Source organism: Equus caballus, chromosome 1 (assembly GCF_041296265.1).
Source record: "Equus caballus isolate H_3958 breed thoroughbred chromosome 1, TB-T2T, whole genome shotgun sequence".
Lineage (NCBI taxonomy): Eukaryota > Metazoa > Chordata > Mammalia > Perissodactyla > Equidae > Equus > Equus caballus.
The window spans coordinates 196,664,081-196,681,039 of NC_091684.1; positions in this window are offsets into that span (position 1 = coordinate 196,664,081).

Below are 16,959 nucleotides of genomic sequence, written 5' to 3' on the forward strand. Positions count from 1 at the left end.
ACTAACATGTCACCTGCAGAGACTTTCAGATTCAAGGAAGCAGAACCAGTTTCAACCCCAAAGGGGTAGAAACAATATAACAAATAACATAGAAAGATTAAACAAACACAGTTATCTAAACCCCTTAAATATAATGTTTTTAAAATTGTTCAGATGTATGAAAGAAAGGCAAGATAGGAACCTCAAAAGTTAGACCGGGTAAAGTTAATTGTACCTATGTTTTTGTGTGTGGTAATAAGGTCGTATATTTAAAATGTGAGGATATCTTAGAGCTTCAATGATTTAGCTATTTTTTGAGTAATGAGAAAAGATAGATTATTTCTATTTTTTTGATAATTTCCTGTGAAATTAATAATGATTTGATTTAATTCTGTGGGCAATCCTAATCAGAATTAGCAATTTGGATTGTAAGTAGAGGAGCGTAGAATAATTGAGGCCTTTGCATAGTGCAAACTGTATCCTTTGGTCTTTAAGTGTATCTTCCCATCCTTTGAGGACTTATGATGGATATCAAGAAAGATAGCCAAGTGCCCCTTTTTTTAAGACAAGGAAATAAGAAAGTGCACCTTTGTTTTACAGATACCAGAAGAAGAAACAGGGAATGATACTATTTTATTTTACAGTATTTTACTTTAGAAAAGAATACAACATGAATCTGCCATCTTAAATTTTAAAGTGTGTGATATGTTATTGTTGACTAGAGGCACAATGTTTTACAGCAGGTCTCTAGAGCTTATCATCTTGCCTGACTGAAACTTTATGCCTCTTGATTAGTAACTCCCTTTTTTCTCCAACCCCTGGCCACTGGCAACCACCATTCCGCTCTTTCATTCTATGAATTTGGCTATGTTAGACACTTCACATAAGTAGACTCATGAAGTTTTTATCTATGATTGGCTTATTTCTTTTAGCATAATGTCCTCAAGTTTCACCCATGTAGTTGTATTTTGTAATTGTATTTTCCTTTTTTTAAAGGCTGAATAGTATTCCATTGTATGTATATACTGTAATTTCTTTATCCATTCATCCTTCAGTGGACACTTAGGTTGTTTCCACATGTTGGCTATTGTGAATAGTGCTGCAGTGAACATGGGAGTGCAGCTATCTCTTCCACATCCTGATTTCAATTCTTTGGGGTAAATACGCAGAAGTGGGATTGCTAGAATTTTGATAGGGATTGCATTGAATCTATCGATGGGTTTGGCAATACTGACATTTTAACAGTGTTAATTCTTCCAATCCATAAACAAGGGATGCCTTTACATTTATGTGTGTCTTCTTCAATTTCTTTGATCAATGTCTTATAGTTTTCAGAGGAGAGATCTTTCACCTCCTTGGTTTAGTTTGTTCCTAAGCGTTCTATTGTTTTCGTTGCTATTGTAAATGGGATCATTTCCTTTATTTCTTTTTCAGACAACTTGTTGTTAGTGTATAGAAATGCTACTGATTTTTGTATATTGATTTTTGTATCCTGAAACTTTATTAAATTCATGTACTAGTTCTAACAGCTTTGGGGTGGAGTCTTTTGGGTTTTCAATACATAAGACCACGTCATCTGCAGAGACAATTTCACTTGTTCCTTTCTGATTTGGATGACTTATAGATCTTTTCTTGCCTAATTGCTCTGCCCAGGACTTCCACTACTATGTTGAATAGGAGTGGGGAGAGTGGGCACCCTTGTTTTGTTCCTGATCTTAGAGGAAAAGCTTTCAATTTTTCACCATTGAGTATGATGCTAGCTGTGTGCCTATCACTTTTGGCCTTTTTTATGTTGTGGTGCATTCCTTTTAGACCTAACTAGTTAAGAGTTTTTAATCACACACAGATTTTGAATTTCATCAAATGCTTTTTCTGCATCTATTGAGATGATTATATCTGATTTTTCTTAGTCTATCTAAGGGTTGGTCAATTTTGTTTAGTTTTTTAAAAAACCAACTCCTACATTGTTATTTTTTTTCTTTTTCTAGGTTTTTTTAAAAATTTATTTCTGGTCTAATCTTTATTTCCTTCTTTCTGCGAATTTTGAGTTTTGTTTGCTATCTTTTTCTGGTTCCCTGATGTGTAATGTTAGGTTGTTGATCTGAGATCTTTCTTCTTTTTTAGTGTAGATGTTTATCTCTATGAACTTGCGTCTTAGTACTGCTTTTCCTTCATAGCATATGCTTTTGTATGTTGTATTTTTCTTTTTGCATATCTCAAAGTATTTTCTAATTTTCTTTTTGATTCCTTCTTTGACACAATGATTGTTCAATAGTGTATTGTTTAATTTCCACGTATTTGTGAATTTTTCATTTTTACCTCTGCTTTGATTTCTAGTTTTATTCCATTGTGATAAAAAAAAATTGGTATAATTTCAATTTTCTTACAATTTTTAAAATTAAATTAAAAAATTAAAATTTTTAAAACTTGTTTGTGAACTAACTTATGATCTATCCTGGAGAAAGATCTGTGTGTGCTCGAGTAAAGAGCACATTCTGCTGCTGTTGGTGGAATGTTCTGTATATGTCTATTAGATCCATTTGGTCTATAGTATTATTCAAATCTTCTGTTTCCTTACTGATAATCTGTCTTGATACTATTTTCATTACTTAAGAGAGTATTGAAGTCTCCTACTATTATTTTATTGCTGTTTTTACTTCTTTCATATCTGTCATTGTTTGCCTTATATCCTTAGGTGGGCTGACATTGGGTGCATATATATTTAAAATTGTTATATCTTCCTGGTGAATTGACTCTTTTATCATTATATAATGTCCTTCTTTGTCTCTTGCTATAGTTTTTACCTAAAATCTGTCTTATCTGATACGAGTATAGCCACCACTATTTTCTTTTGGTTACAATTTGCATGGAACATCTTTTTCTTTCTCTTCACTTTCAGCCTATGTGTGTTCTTAAATCTTAAGTGAGTTTCTTGTAGACAGTATATAGTTGGGTCTTGTTTCTTTATCCATTCAGTCACTCTTTGTCTTCATGGACTAGCCTCAGATAGGAGAAGATCCCTACCAATTAGCCCAGCCTGAGATTCTGGAGGCCTCTACTATCTCTTTCACTCTCCAGGGAGAAGTAGGCAACTGTTGTGTTGCCCCTTACTGTGTGCTGAGCCTGGGGTCAGGATCAATGGCATCTGCCAGCCCAAGCTGCTTTCTCTACTCTTCCTGGGCAGCTAGGATGTGCCAGACCTGTCAGAGCTCCATGACTGGCAACTCAGAAGCCAGACCTCTGAAGAGCCCCTTCAGAAATTTTGGGGCACTGGGCAGACATGTGAACCAATCCCTCCTTCCCCTACATGAAGCTGGGAGCTAGCGGGTCCTTTGCTGCTTATATGGCACTGTACCAGGGGAAGTGGCTCTGGCAAGAAGGTGTCCCAAATCTCCCTACCAGCTTTGCTGAGTCTAGTTTTGCATTCTCCCAGGGTATAGGAGCCGTTCAGTTATTTTCTGATTTCTCTCAAAGGGAATTTGTCCATGAATTGTTGCGGAGTCAGTGTGTTTGGGGTGGGGTGGGGAGGAGTGTCCAACACTTCCTGCTCCACCATCTTGCTAACGTTACTCTGCATCACACTTTTAAAATATGGCAAAAATGTTGGTAAATTTTTTCTGAAGGATAAAATTCCTGAAATTTTAAATTAAAAGTAGTTACTAATATTGAGAGCATATCCATAATTATTTAGAAGAGTCAATTACTTAAAGAAGATGAAGAAGGAGACTAGAATCTGTTACGGTGGGGATTTTGCTGATTTAAAGTAAGCAATAGTCATCATCGTATTTTTTACAAGGTTGTCTAAAGATGAGAATAATCTAAAAGATAAAGGAAAGAAGAAATAAACAAAGCAAAACAGGACACAATGGGATATTACTGTTTGCACAGCTTAAGCATTGGCTCTTGGGGTTTCACATACAAGCAGAACCACTTGTGTGAAAGATGAGATCCCCTTCATTCTCTTTCTCTCTCCAAAGAAAACGAAAACTCTTTCTCTGTGTATCTGAGGGAAAATGCCTCAAAAGGACCTTATATGACAACCTGATGTGACCTACCCTATTTTTCATAGGTCTTGGGTCCCTTAGACACAAAGTACAGTAAATGTATGAAAGATCAAGACAGTAAGTTCTTTCTGTGGGAAGAAAATTAGATATTTCTACAAATTGTGATCGTGAATCTAATGAGGCTCTGTACATGGGTGTGAGAGGTAGGGTAAAAGGTGTCCCAAGAAAAAATGTTGTCTGGGTCTTTGTGAAGGTTGTTAAGACAGGCCAGTAGTCTCTGCTTATGTTGCTGCCTCTAGAACTGACTGCCATCAGGGAATTCAGAACAAGGAAAGCATGTGGAAGCTACACTGCTTTGCTCCCCAACTTCTCAGTCAGATCTCAAGGGGTTTTATTTCCTTTATTCACTCTGGAAGTTGTGTTTTCCAATCTTCAGTCAGATTTTTGGGCAAAGTTGTGGTTGCTGGGCCAGATGGCTCGCTGACCGCTTTGTCATAACTTTTTCTACGTCCTTACACACATTTGGCTCAAAGAAGTCACCCAACAAAAAGTGCAGCACAACTCGCTTCTAAGTAACTTTTCTACTTGAATTAAATCATTTAAAAATACCTTTCCAACGTTTTTGTCCCCATTCCAAGGACCTGTTTTATTCTGTAATGATGGAAGCACACACTTATTACTTCATCACCTATGCTTTTGCTTTTCTGACAATTAGGGCTTCTAATTTTTCCCCAAAGTTTAAACATATCCTGTCTCTTCATATGTTCACAAATCCATTCATGCCACAAAAGAATGCACTAATAGTTATTATTCCCACCTCCCACTGGGCTGGTGTACGGGGGTGGCGGAGAGAGAATCACCCTCTCAATGAGTAGATATTTGAGCAGGCCCAGGAAGACACATACTTTTAGTACCTTGGCAGTATATGGAAAGGCCACACAGATGCTTGAGAATTTTGCAAAGACAGAAAATTAAGGGAGAATGCAAGGACGAGGAAGTCAAATAAATTTCAAACAAATAAGGCATTTTTAAAACTTAACACATCTTGCAATAGACGGAGCCTCAGCAGTTCACTATGAAACATTAATGTGTTCAAATTGAATGAAGGTGGTTTTAGAAGAAGCTTACTGAATTAGAACTATTTTGTTTGCAAGAAAAAGATATTCAACTCACCAACTCACACGATCAAATCATGGGAAGGGTGGAAATGACTGCTGCTGGCCTCATGTCCTTCCACCTTCACAACCAAAGAGGAAGTTCTTTCTCAGCTCAATTTAGGAAAAGCCTGGCCTGACCTGGGTCAGAATTCCACCCCGGCAGTGCTCCTCAAACTCTACTGTACATAGCAATCACTGGGATTTTGTTAAAATGAAAATTCGGATTATGACAATGAGGTAGGTCTGGAGTTAGAGTCTGAGATTCTGTCTTTCTAATGAGCCCTCAAATGAGGCTGATGCTGCTGATCCTCAGAATTTTTAAAAAGAAACACTGATGCCTGTTTCCTACTGCCAGAGATTCTGATTTAATTGGTGTGGAGTGGGGCCTTGCTCACTGGAGTTTTCAGTTCTTCCAGGACGAAGTTTGAGAACCAGTGCTTCGAGTAAGACATTTCAAAATTTCGTGATCAGAAGACTTGTTAAAACACAAATTCCCAGGCCGCATCCCAGACTCACTCAATCTCAATCTTCAGGAGAAATACCTGGAAAACAGTATCTTTAACAGATGATTTCTTAGCCACAAGAAGGGCTGGTGAGCACTGTCCTAGAGCAGTCATAGAGGCCAGGGATGTGATGTATATCACTGGCCCAGTGGGTGTTGAATCCACTTTTATACCAGTCGCCCAGTACCGGAGAAGAAGCATCACACACATGCCCCTTAGATCTCCTTTGAAGGAGGGTCGATGGAGAGCAAAACTTGTTCTGGACAGGGATGGAGGAGTGGGAATTGTCACTATGGGGATTCTTGTGCATGAGGTAGCCTGCCTCTTAATTTGTGCCTATGAGAGTTACCTCCCAAAGCAGGCCACACATTCAGTTAATTTTGTAAACAGATGCTATCCGTGATTTTTTCGTTATTTTTAAAATATATATATTTAATGACGTTTACATTTTTTATATTATAGTTTTCTGTCTTCGTTTGGCCCCCAAATTGTCTGCAGAAGGGTTGCCAATCACGTTACTTTTCAGGAATCTGGTAATGTTGATGCAGATTCGAGTGTGTGTATAGGTAACATATAAATATTATTTCTTAGCAAATACCCTGGGAGATTTTCAGCTAGAATGATAAAATTATGCTAGGCTGCTGAAACTAGAAGTTATCTGTTGTGTTTATGTTGAGCAAACCTGCACTGACTCGTGGCTCATACTAAATGCTAGGTGCTGTTCTGAGGCACAGAATGTCTCTATGCCACCAAGACACGTGGACTTGCCCCAAAGGTATGGAAGACACTGGGCGGATTGTAGCACCTGCACACTTTTCCCCCTCAAATAACATCGATTCTTGAAAAGGAGCAGAAGTGTGAGACTCGGCTTGAAGGAAACCCTGGCTTTGTGGAACATCACTCTTTTTCTAATTATCTTTTTCTCATCCATTAGACTGTACATGAAGGATACTTTGATAGTATAAAACATGATTAGGACAAAATTTTTATTTACTTAGATTCGACAAGACCAGCTGAATTAGTTGCCATTGGTTTTTCAGTCTTTTTTCAAAGTGTTGTCTACTCAGGGCCAGTGCCTATGGTACTGAAAAAACAAAACTGTCTCCTCTTCCCTTGGTATTTTGTTTCCCTTCCCTTCAGCTGAGTTTGCATAAAATCTCCTGAGGATGTTCAGGGGGAACCGATTGTGTCTCCCTGAGGGTCACGTGGAACGCTGTGTGACCTGCCTTGTTCACAGCGGTGCACTGATGTTTCAACAGCAGAGGGCACATGGGAGGAGCTCGATGAATATTTCTTCACTGGACACATTGGTCCTTCCATTTCCTTACCTGAACTGAATTAATCCTGTGGGGAAGGAGTTGTGGAGTGCTTTTCTCATACTTCCTTTTATCCATCCATCGCTTTTACCATTTTCTTTAGTTAACTTAACCTCTCCTAAATCCAAGTCTAAGGTAGTGAGATTTATAGCTTAAAATAATTCTCTATGCCTTCCACTCACCCTTCCCTTCTTCTTGCCCAGCAGAGGCAGGATTTGAGTTTGAAAACATTTCTTTCTCTTGTTGTTCCACACGTACTAACCAGCCTTATTCATTAATTCCATTTTTGCCTTATGCTGAAACATGTGATGGAGAAAGTATCTCGGTATTGAATACATGTCTCTTTGTGACTTGCTCCATTCATCCTACAGTTAGGAGATCTCTTATTCAAGGTATAAAATACAGTCTTTGACAAGAATTTAAATAGAATATGCAATCTCTGATTAATTTCTAAAAGGTTTTTATAATTTCTAGACATTTTCATTGTCAGTCTAACTTTACAAGAAATTTCTCTGTGTCTTTAGTACATAGATAGACATTATAATAGCATCCTACATTGCTGACGCTGTGCTAATTTTTACACATAACCTACAGAAGGTTTCTAAAAACTTGAATAAAAATTTTGGAGAGAACCTTCAATTGTAGAAAGCTTAAGTGACAGAGTACACCACAATGTTGTAGCCCTACTATGTAACAGTAATTCTCTTGGGCACTGTGTGCATATTCAAATTCATAGTATAGCTGTCAAGTGGAGCCTCCATTGTAAGTCAGAGAACCCATTCTAGCTAACTGAGGTGGAAGAAGAATTCATTAAATCACATTAAGTATCTCACAGAATCTCAGGAAAGACCAAAGATTCAGGTTTTGAATGTAATTCAAATTATACTACCAGGTGAGTCCAAAGGGAACAAGCATATGGGTCATTCTGCCAAGACCTCGCCCTGGACCTCTGCCAGTGCTGTCTCTGGAAACCAAACATCTCTTGCCATCGTCAGCACAGAGATTTGGAAGGGAGCCTCTTTCCTCGACTCATTCTTTTCAAAATCCAAGTTTCATACAGGTATACCTGGTTGGCAAAGCCTAGGGCATATGCCTGCGTTCCACCTGCAAGGGAAGCTGGGTACGTCAGATTTGTCTCTCTCTTGGAGAAGGGAGATATACAAGTGGAGAAGTCCCAAAGTTAGGAAGGGTGTTTGAAAGAACCTGGGCAGACAGAAATGTCCACTGGAGTAAATGTTAGAGTTTCCATGTTACAGATGAGAAACTAAGGCTCAGTGAACTTCTCAAAATTCCACAGCAAAGCCTGACTTTAAACTCACTTCTACCTGGCTCCAAATCTGAAGCCTTTGTGCTTTGCAGCAATGCCTTCTGGATACAGCATTGCTGCATTGCTCTAGTGAAAGCATTTCTGATCACATGGTTTTTTAGTTGAGATATAATTCATCTTTAACATTGTATCAGTTTTATGTGTACAATATAACTTGATATATGTATATATTGCAAGATGATTAACACATTTGAATAATATACATCACCACACAGTTACTAGTTGTTTTTTTCTTGTAGTGAGAACTTTTTAAGATCTACTCTCTTAGCAACTTTAAAATATACAATGCAGTGTTTTTAACAATAGTCACCATGCTGTACATTACATTCCCAGGACTTCTTTTCTTTTTTTTTAAAGATTGGCACCTGAGCTAACAACTGTTGCCAATCTTTTTTTTTTTCCTGCTTTGTCTCCCCAAATCCCCCCGGTACATAGTTGTATATCTTAGTTGCAGGTCCTTCCTAGTTGCGGCATGTGGGATGCCGCCTCAGCATGGCCTGACGAGCAGTGCCCTGTCTGTGCCCAGGACGTGAACTGGCAAAACCCTGGGCCGCTGCAGCAGAGCGCACGAACTTAACCATTCGGCCACGGGGCTGGCCCCATCGCAAGACTTATTTATCTTATAACTGGAGATTTGTACCTTTTAACCACATTTACTCATTTCATGCACCCCTCACCTCCCTCTTCTGACAACCGCCAATCTGTTCTCTGTTTCTATGAGTTCAGTTTTGTTTTGTTTATTTTTGTTTGTTTTTATGATTCCACATATAACTGAGATCATACAGTATTTGTCGTTCTCTGTCTGACTTATTTCACTTAGTATAATGTCCTTAGGGTCCATCCATGTTGTCACAAATGGAAGGATTTCCTCCTTTTTATGGCTGGAAAAATGTTTAATTTTTTGAGGAACCTCTGTACTGTTTTCCATAGAGGCTGCACACGTTTACATTCCCACCAAGAATGAAGAAATGTTCCTTTTTCTCCATATCCTTGCCAAAACTTATTTCTTGTCTTTTTGATAATAGCCACTGTAACTGGTGTGAGGTAACACCTCGTTGTGGTTTTGATTTGCATTTTCCTCATGATTACTGATGTTGAGCCCAATTTCATGTAACTGTTGGCCATCTGTATGTCATCTTTGGAAAAATGTCTGTTTAGATCCTCTGCCCATTTTCAGATCAGATTGTTTGGGTTTTTTTGCTCTGGAGTTGTAGGAATTCTTTATATATGTTGGATATTAACCCCTTATCAGAGATAAGATTGACAAACATTTTCTCCCACTCAGCAGCTTGCCTTTTCATTCTGTTGGTGGTTTCCTTTGCTGAGCAGAAGATCTTTAGTTTGATGTAGTCCTACTTGTTTATTTTTGCTTTTGTTGCCTTTGCTTTTGATGTCATATCCAAAAAGATCTTTGCCAAGACCAATGTCAAGGAGCTTAGTTCCTTTATTTTCTTCTAGTAGTTTTATGGCTTCAGGACTTCTATCTAAATATTTAATCCATTTTGAGTAAGTTTTTGTGCATAATCTAAGATAGGGGTTCAGCTTCATTCTTTTGCATGTGGCTGTCCAGTTTTTCTAAGACCATTTATTGAAGACACTATTCTTTCCCCATTGTGTATTCTTGGCTCCTTTGTTGTAAATTAATTTACCATTTATGTGTGGGTTTATTTCTGAGCTCTCACTTCTATTCCACTGATTTATATGTCTGTTTTCATACCAGTAACGTACTGTTTATATTACTAAAGCTTGGTAATACAGTTTGAAATCAGAGAATGTGATGCCTGCAGTTTTGTTCTTCTTTTCAAGATTGCTTTAGCTATTTGGAGTCTTTTGAGGTTCCATATGAATATTAAGATTATTTATTCTATATCTGTGAAAAGCCCATTGAAATTTTGACAGGGATTGCATGGAATCTGTAGATTGCTTCAGGTAGTATGGGCATTTCAGCAATATTAATTCTTCCAATCCATGATCGTGGAATATCTTTCCATTTATTTGTGTCCTCTTCAGTTTTCTTCATCAATATCTTACGGTTTTCAGTGTGCAGGTCTTTCTCCTCCTTGGTTAAATTCACTTCTAAGTATTTTTTTCTCTTTGATGCAATGGTAAATGGGAATGTTTTCTTAATTTCTCTCATAGTTCATTATTAGTAAATAGGAACACAACAGATTTTTATATGTTGATTTTTTTATCCTGCGAATTTACTGAATTTATTAGTATTAACAATTTTTTGGTGGAGTCTTCAGGGCTTTCTGTATATAATATTATGTCATCTGCAAATAGAAACAGCATTACTCCTTCCCTTCCAATTTGGATGCGTTTTTTTTCTTTTTCTTGCCTAATTGCTCTGGCAATTATGTTGAATGAAAGTGGCAAGAACAAGCATCCTTCTTGTTCCCATTCTTAGAGGAATAGCTAAGTTTCACCACTGAGTCTGATATTAGCTGTAGGCTTGTCACATATGGCCTTTATTATGTTGTGGTACTTTTCGTCTATACCCAGATTGTTGAGAGGTTTTATCATAAAAAGATGCTGAAGTTTTTCAAATGCTTTTTCTGTATATATTGAGATGATCATATGATTTTTAGCTTTCATTTTGTTAATGTGTTATATCACGTTGATTAATTTGTAGATGTAAAATCATCCTTGAATTTTTGAAATAAATCCCACTTGATCATTGTGTGTGATCCTTTCAAAGTATCATTGAATTCAGTTTGCTAATGTTTTGTTGAGGATTTTTGCATCTATGTTTATCAATAATATTGGCCTGTAATTTTCTTTTCTTGAGGTGTCCTTGTCTGGTTTTGGCATCAGGGTAATGCTGGCCTTGTAAAATGAGTTTAGGAGTATTTCCTACTCTTCCATTTTTTGGAAGAGTTTGAGAAGGATTGATATTAATTCTTCTTTAAATATTTGGTAGAATTCACAATGGAGCCTTCTGGTCCTGGACTTTTGTTTGCTGGGAGGTTTCTGAATATTGAGTCAAGTTCTTCACTAGTAATCAGTCTGTTCAGATTTTCTATTTCTCCTTGGCTCAATCTTGGAAGGTTGTATGTTTCTAGGAATTATCCATTTCTTCTTAGTTGTGCACTTTGTTGGCATATGATTGTTCATAGTTGTCTCTTATGATCCTTTAACTCCTATAGTGTCAGTTATATCTCCTCTTTCATTTCTGATTGTATTTAATTTGAGTCCTCTCTCTTTGTTTCTTTCTGAGTCTGGCTAAACGTATGTCATTTTTTTTTTTATCTTTTAAAAGAACCAGCTTAATTTCATTGATCTTTTCTAACTTTTGTCTCTATTTCATTTATTTCTGCCCTGGTCTTTATTAATTCATTTCTTCTACTAACTTTGGGCTTAGTTTGTTATTTTTGTCTAGTTCCTTGAGGTGTAAAGTTAGGCTGTTTATTTGAGATCTTTCTTGTTTTTAATGTAGTCATTTATTGCTATGCAGTTTCCTCTTAGAACTGCTTTTGCTGCATTCCACAGGTTATGGTATATTATATTTCCATTTTCATTTGTCTCAATATTTTTTTATTTTTTTTTAGATTTATTCTTTAACCCATTGGTTGTTCTGTAGCATGTTGTTTAATCTTCACATATTTGTGAATTTTCCAGTTTTCTTCCTGTAATTGATTTCTAGTTTCATACCATTGAGGGTTGTAAAGGATGCTTGATATGATTTAATCTTCTTAAATTTATTAAGACTTGTTTTGTGGCTTAACATTTGATCTATCCTGGAGAATGTTCCATGGATGCTTGAGAAGAATGCATTCTGTTTCTTCCTTCTGGAAGGTTCTGTAAATGTCTCTTAAGTCCGTCTGGTCTAATGTGTCATTTAAGGCCAGTGTTTCCTTATTCAATTTCTGTCTGGATGATCTATCCATTGGTGAAAGTAGGATATTGGTGCCCCTTACTTTTATTGTATTGCTGTCTGTTTTTCCCTTTACATCTGTTAATATTTGCTTTATATGTTAGGTACTCTTATGTTAGGTACGTAAATATTTACAAACATTGTATCCTCTTGTTGAATTGACCCCTTTATCATTACATAATGACCTTCTTTTTCTCTTATTACAGTCTTTTTCTTATAGACTATTTTGTCTAAGTATAGCTACCCTAGCTTTCTTTTGGTTTCCATTTGTATGGAATATCTTTTTTTCCATCCTTCATTTTTAGTCTATGTGTGTCCTTAAAGCTGAAGTGAGTCTCTTGTAGGCAGCATATATTGGGGTCTTGTTTTTTATCCATTCAGCCACTCTGTGTGATCACAATGATTTTTAACACAAGAATATTGTTAATGAGTTGTAATTGTCTCTTTTTCAATTTTTTTTTTTGAGATGATTCTTTGTTAGGCAATGAGCTCAGTTTTGGGGATGTAAAGATAAAAAAATACATAGTCAATATTTTCAAAGAGCACATAAGACAAAAGTAACTCATTTTAATGTGTGCATTAGTCAGGTTTTCCAAGAAAACAGAACTAATAGGATGCATAAATATATACCCATACATGGAGAGAGAGAGATTTATTTTATTGAATTGGCTCACACAATTATGGAGGCTGGCAAGCCCAAAATCTGCAGGCTGGAGACTCAGGGAAGAGCTGATGCTATAGTTCAAGTCCAAAGGCCATGAGGCTGAAGACCCAGGGGAGGACTTATGTTGCAGTTCCAGTCTGAAGGCTGTCTCCCGGGAGAATTCATTTTGCTTGGGGGAGGTTGGTCTTTTGTTCTATTCAGGCCTTCAGCTGATTTTATGAGGCTCACTCACCTTATGAAGGACAGTCTGCTTTACTCAAAGTCCACTGATTTAAGTGTTAATCTCATCCAAAAATATCCTCACAGAAACATCCAGAATAATATTTGAGCAAACATCTGGGCACTGTGGCCCAGCCAAGGTGACCTAAAATTAAGCATGACAATGCATCATAGATTTTATGATGTATTCTTCTACATTCTATTGAAATAGAAATTTCAAAATGATTGGTATTAGTCAAGATTAACTTTAACATATCTATATCCATCTCCTATGATATGAAATTTCATTTTACCAAATTTGGAGACGTAAAAAGAATTTAAATTGTATTGTCACAATTAAAATTACTATACTTAGGAGGAGGGTTGGTTTTACCTTGCCTCAAGTACTTATTGATTATATATAATTAGAAATGGCAAAATAAGAATATGTCATTATAATTTAAGTTGGAACATAAATACAAAACATTGGCTAACTTTTTTTTTAATTTGCTCACGTTGTTTCTGAGATACTTACTTCCGTAATGGCAGGTAAATCTTAAAAACTGTGCTTATGTATCATGGGAAATATGAGAGAAATTTCTAGATGAATACCCAGTAAGTAACAGACATTAATTATGAATATTCGCTATATCTATATCCTCAGTATCTCAGTATATTGATTCAAATCAACACAAATTAAGCATACATTATAATCTAACAGCTGGTTTTATATGTATATATAAAATATATATATTCATCCCTTCTAAAATGAATTTTGAAGTTACAAAGAGCCACATTTTTAAAACTACAAATATGAAGATCTTTTTTCTAGGGCAATATCCAATTTTCCTGAACTAATTTAACAAAAAGATGAAGCAATTTTAATTAGTACATATTTAAAAGTATTTTTCTTAAAGCATCTGTATTTTATTCTAATTCATAAGATGGATTTGCCAAACATTTGCCAGATGTGAGTGACAACAGACAGATTGTTCCTACTCATCCATTTCCATCAGAGTTGAATGGGGACTTGAGATTTCTCAGTTATAAAATACTGTTTTAACACGTTGGTATAGAATGATGCAAGCATGATTTTTAAAATGTATTTTTCTAAATGTGAAAATAAGTTATTGCAATGGACCTATTTCTTTAATAGTTATTGTTTATGTTACCTTAACCATATATTAGGCTCTCAAAATAATCATTTCTGCTTTTTGTTTATTTCTCATTCTAAAGGTCTCTTAGAGGTTCAACAAACCCATTATATCTTCCCAAAATATCACCAAACAAAAAGACTTTATGGAATTTTAAAGGGTCAAGGAAAAAATATATTTAGAATTTATAAATTAATAAAGCACAATTTTTAGTTCTTAGAAGAAAAAATAACAATCCATCTTATAGAATACCACTTAAAAATATTTTTAATAGACTTCACTTGTTCATATAGAGAGTTAGATACTAAGTGCATTAGATTTTCTTTTCTTTCCTTTTCTTTTCTCTTGTTATGTAGGAAATTTAGAGATTAAGAATCTACCTTATCACTAGCATTACCCAATGGAAAATTAGAACTCTAGTCATTCAGTGGGGCATAAGCAGAGCAGGCAATTACATACTTGGTTTTTGCCTTTCATCAAAATCCCTGTCAGATATGAAAAGCACGAAGTCAATTTATGGCTACGATTATCTATACAAAAATGCAGTTGACAGGCCTACGTGTTGAATAAATTATAAAACTTCAGAGGGCAATTAGATTCAAATATTCCTTCACCAAAATACATACTATTGTATTCTAAGCATATAATTATAAGATTGAGGTAAATGTACAACATACAATATTGGCGTATGGATTAAAGTCCTTCACTGAAGTGAGAAATTCCTGGTGCCAGATAACTCAGTATTTTAATGTTGACTTCCATGAGTATGTCTGAGGCTTGACATTTGCACTGTATTTAATCATCCCTTTCTCTTTACTTATAAAAATTGTATAAAAAAATAAATTTTTTCTCCCAAACTGTGGGACCTCTGCTCAAGGGTTGCTATACAAAGTCAGATGAGTAAGAAATGTATACATTACTTAGTGATATGGAACAGATAAATATGGTTAGAACCAAGGTGTTTTTCAAACTGTTAATACCCAAGAAGTTAAGTCATATTTCCAATGACATGTTAGATAATTCTTGAGAGAGGAAAACACAACAACAGCAAGACAACGGTGACTCGACACTTTGCACCAATTGTACCTGACCTTCTAAGCACAAAGGGTAGGAGATCCACATTTTTAGGTTTTCCATGAATGCTGGTCTATATTCTTCTGCAACAAAGCAACTTTGATCCTAGAGGAGAAAACAATTAAAAGGGGGGGGGGGGGGAAGTAGTGTGTTGGAAGTAAATAGTCTCCTTATAGTTAAAGTTTGCACATTAAATGGAAGAATCTGCCATTGGAGCCGGGTGGCTGGAATATGCCACTTGTCATTGTCATTTTGACTATTGCTGTTGTCTGTCTGTTTTGCATCCCTGTAGCCACTTTCACTGCCCTACCTGAATGTTCCAATTAAAAAGACTCATCTGTGTGTTTCTTAAATAGATTATGCTGATAGTATCTTGATTTCAAGTTATGAAATTTAATTAAGCACTTAAGTATTATGTATGAAATATGTTCATAAAATATTATGTTTATAAAGGCTGGTTGGGTTTTATGAAAAAAAAAAAAACATATGTAATTGTCTTAGTTCAGGCTGCTGTAAGCAATTACCATGGACTGGTGACTTAACTTTGTTTGTCACAGCTCTGAGGGCTGGGAAGTCCAAGATCAAGCATCTGGCGGATGTGGTATCTGGTGAGTCCAGTCTTCCTGGTGTGCAGTCAGCCATCTTCCTGTATCCTCGCGTGAGAGAGAGAGAGAGCTCACGCTCGCCCATGCGCTCTGGGTACTTCATCTCGTTACAAGGACACTCATCATGAGAACTCCACCCTCATGACTCAGTTACCTCCCAAAGGCCCCACCTCCTAATACAATCACACTGGGGGTTAGGATTGGAACATTGGAAATTTAGGGTAACCAAACATTCAGTCGATAGCCACTAATTATACTAACAGGTGGCTGAGACTAATTATAACTGATTGCAAATACTGGCAAACTTCTAAAAGCATTCTGCCCATAGTTTGCTTAGCAGATATATTTCCTATACTTATAAGACAAAATTTAATTTAATTAGTATAGTTAAGACAAACTATATTTTATATTAGGTTAAAATAAACATGTTCACATTATGTACCTATTACTTTTTTATGATTCCCTGCTTTGACTGAGTTTTACATGCACTGGTCAACAGAATTTCCGTTGTGTCTATATGTTTTCATTTCATGACTAAATAAGTATGTAAATAATGCCCCCCATGTGTGGAGAAGATAACTTATTGAAAATAGCTAGGAATGTATGTTTAAGATGATGTGTTCTTGTTATGTTTACTTTTCTAAACTAAAAAACTCTCATAGGTGTAGTTAATTTTGCAGTCCCTCATCCAATGTGTATGAGAAAGACAAATAATCATCACTTGACTGTGGGAGCATAGTCTGGCCTTATTAAGTAATTAAACATTATATTTTACTTTTCATCGTCATTTCAAATAATATTAATAACACAATAATAAACTGTTTTTAGTTGGTCTATTTACCAAGAAATATATTTGCAATTGTCTTAAACAGCATTGGCAATAGACCTTCTTAAATAGAAGAAATTAAATAGGTAAATGCTTTCCTCCTACAGTCATATATGAGCTAGATACAAGACCTTTGTCAGGTAAGATGAAAGCTTTGTCTGCATCACACCTAAAAGCAGCGATGGAAATGTTTCATCACAACCAGGAGCAAGACTGTGAGACTTGTGTCCTGCAGACGGGAGCTGGGCTAATGGGGTGCGTGTTGCAGAACCCCACCC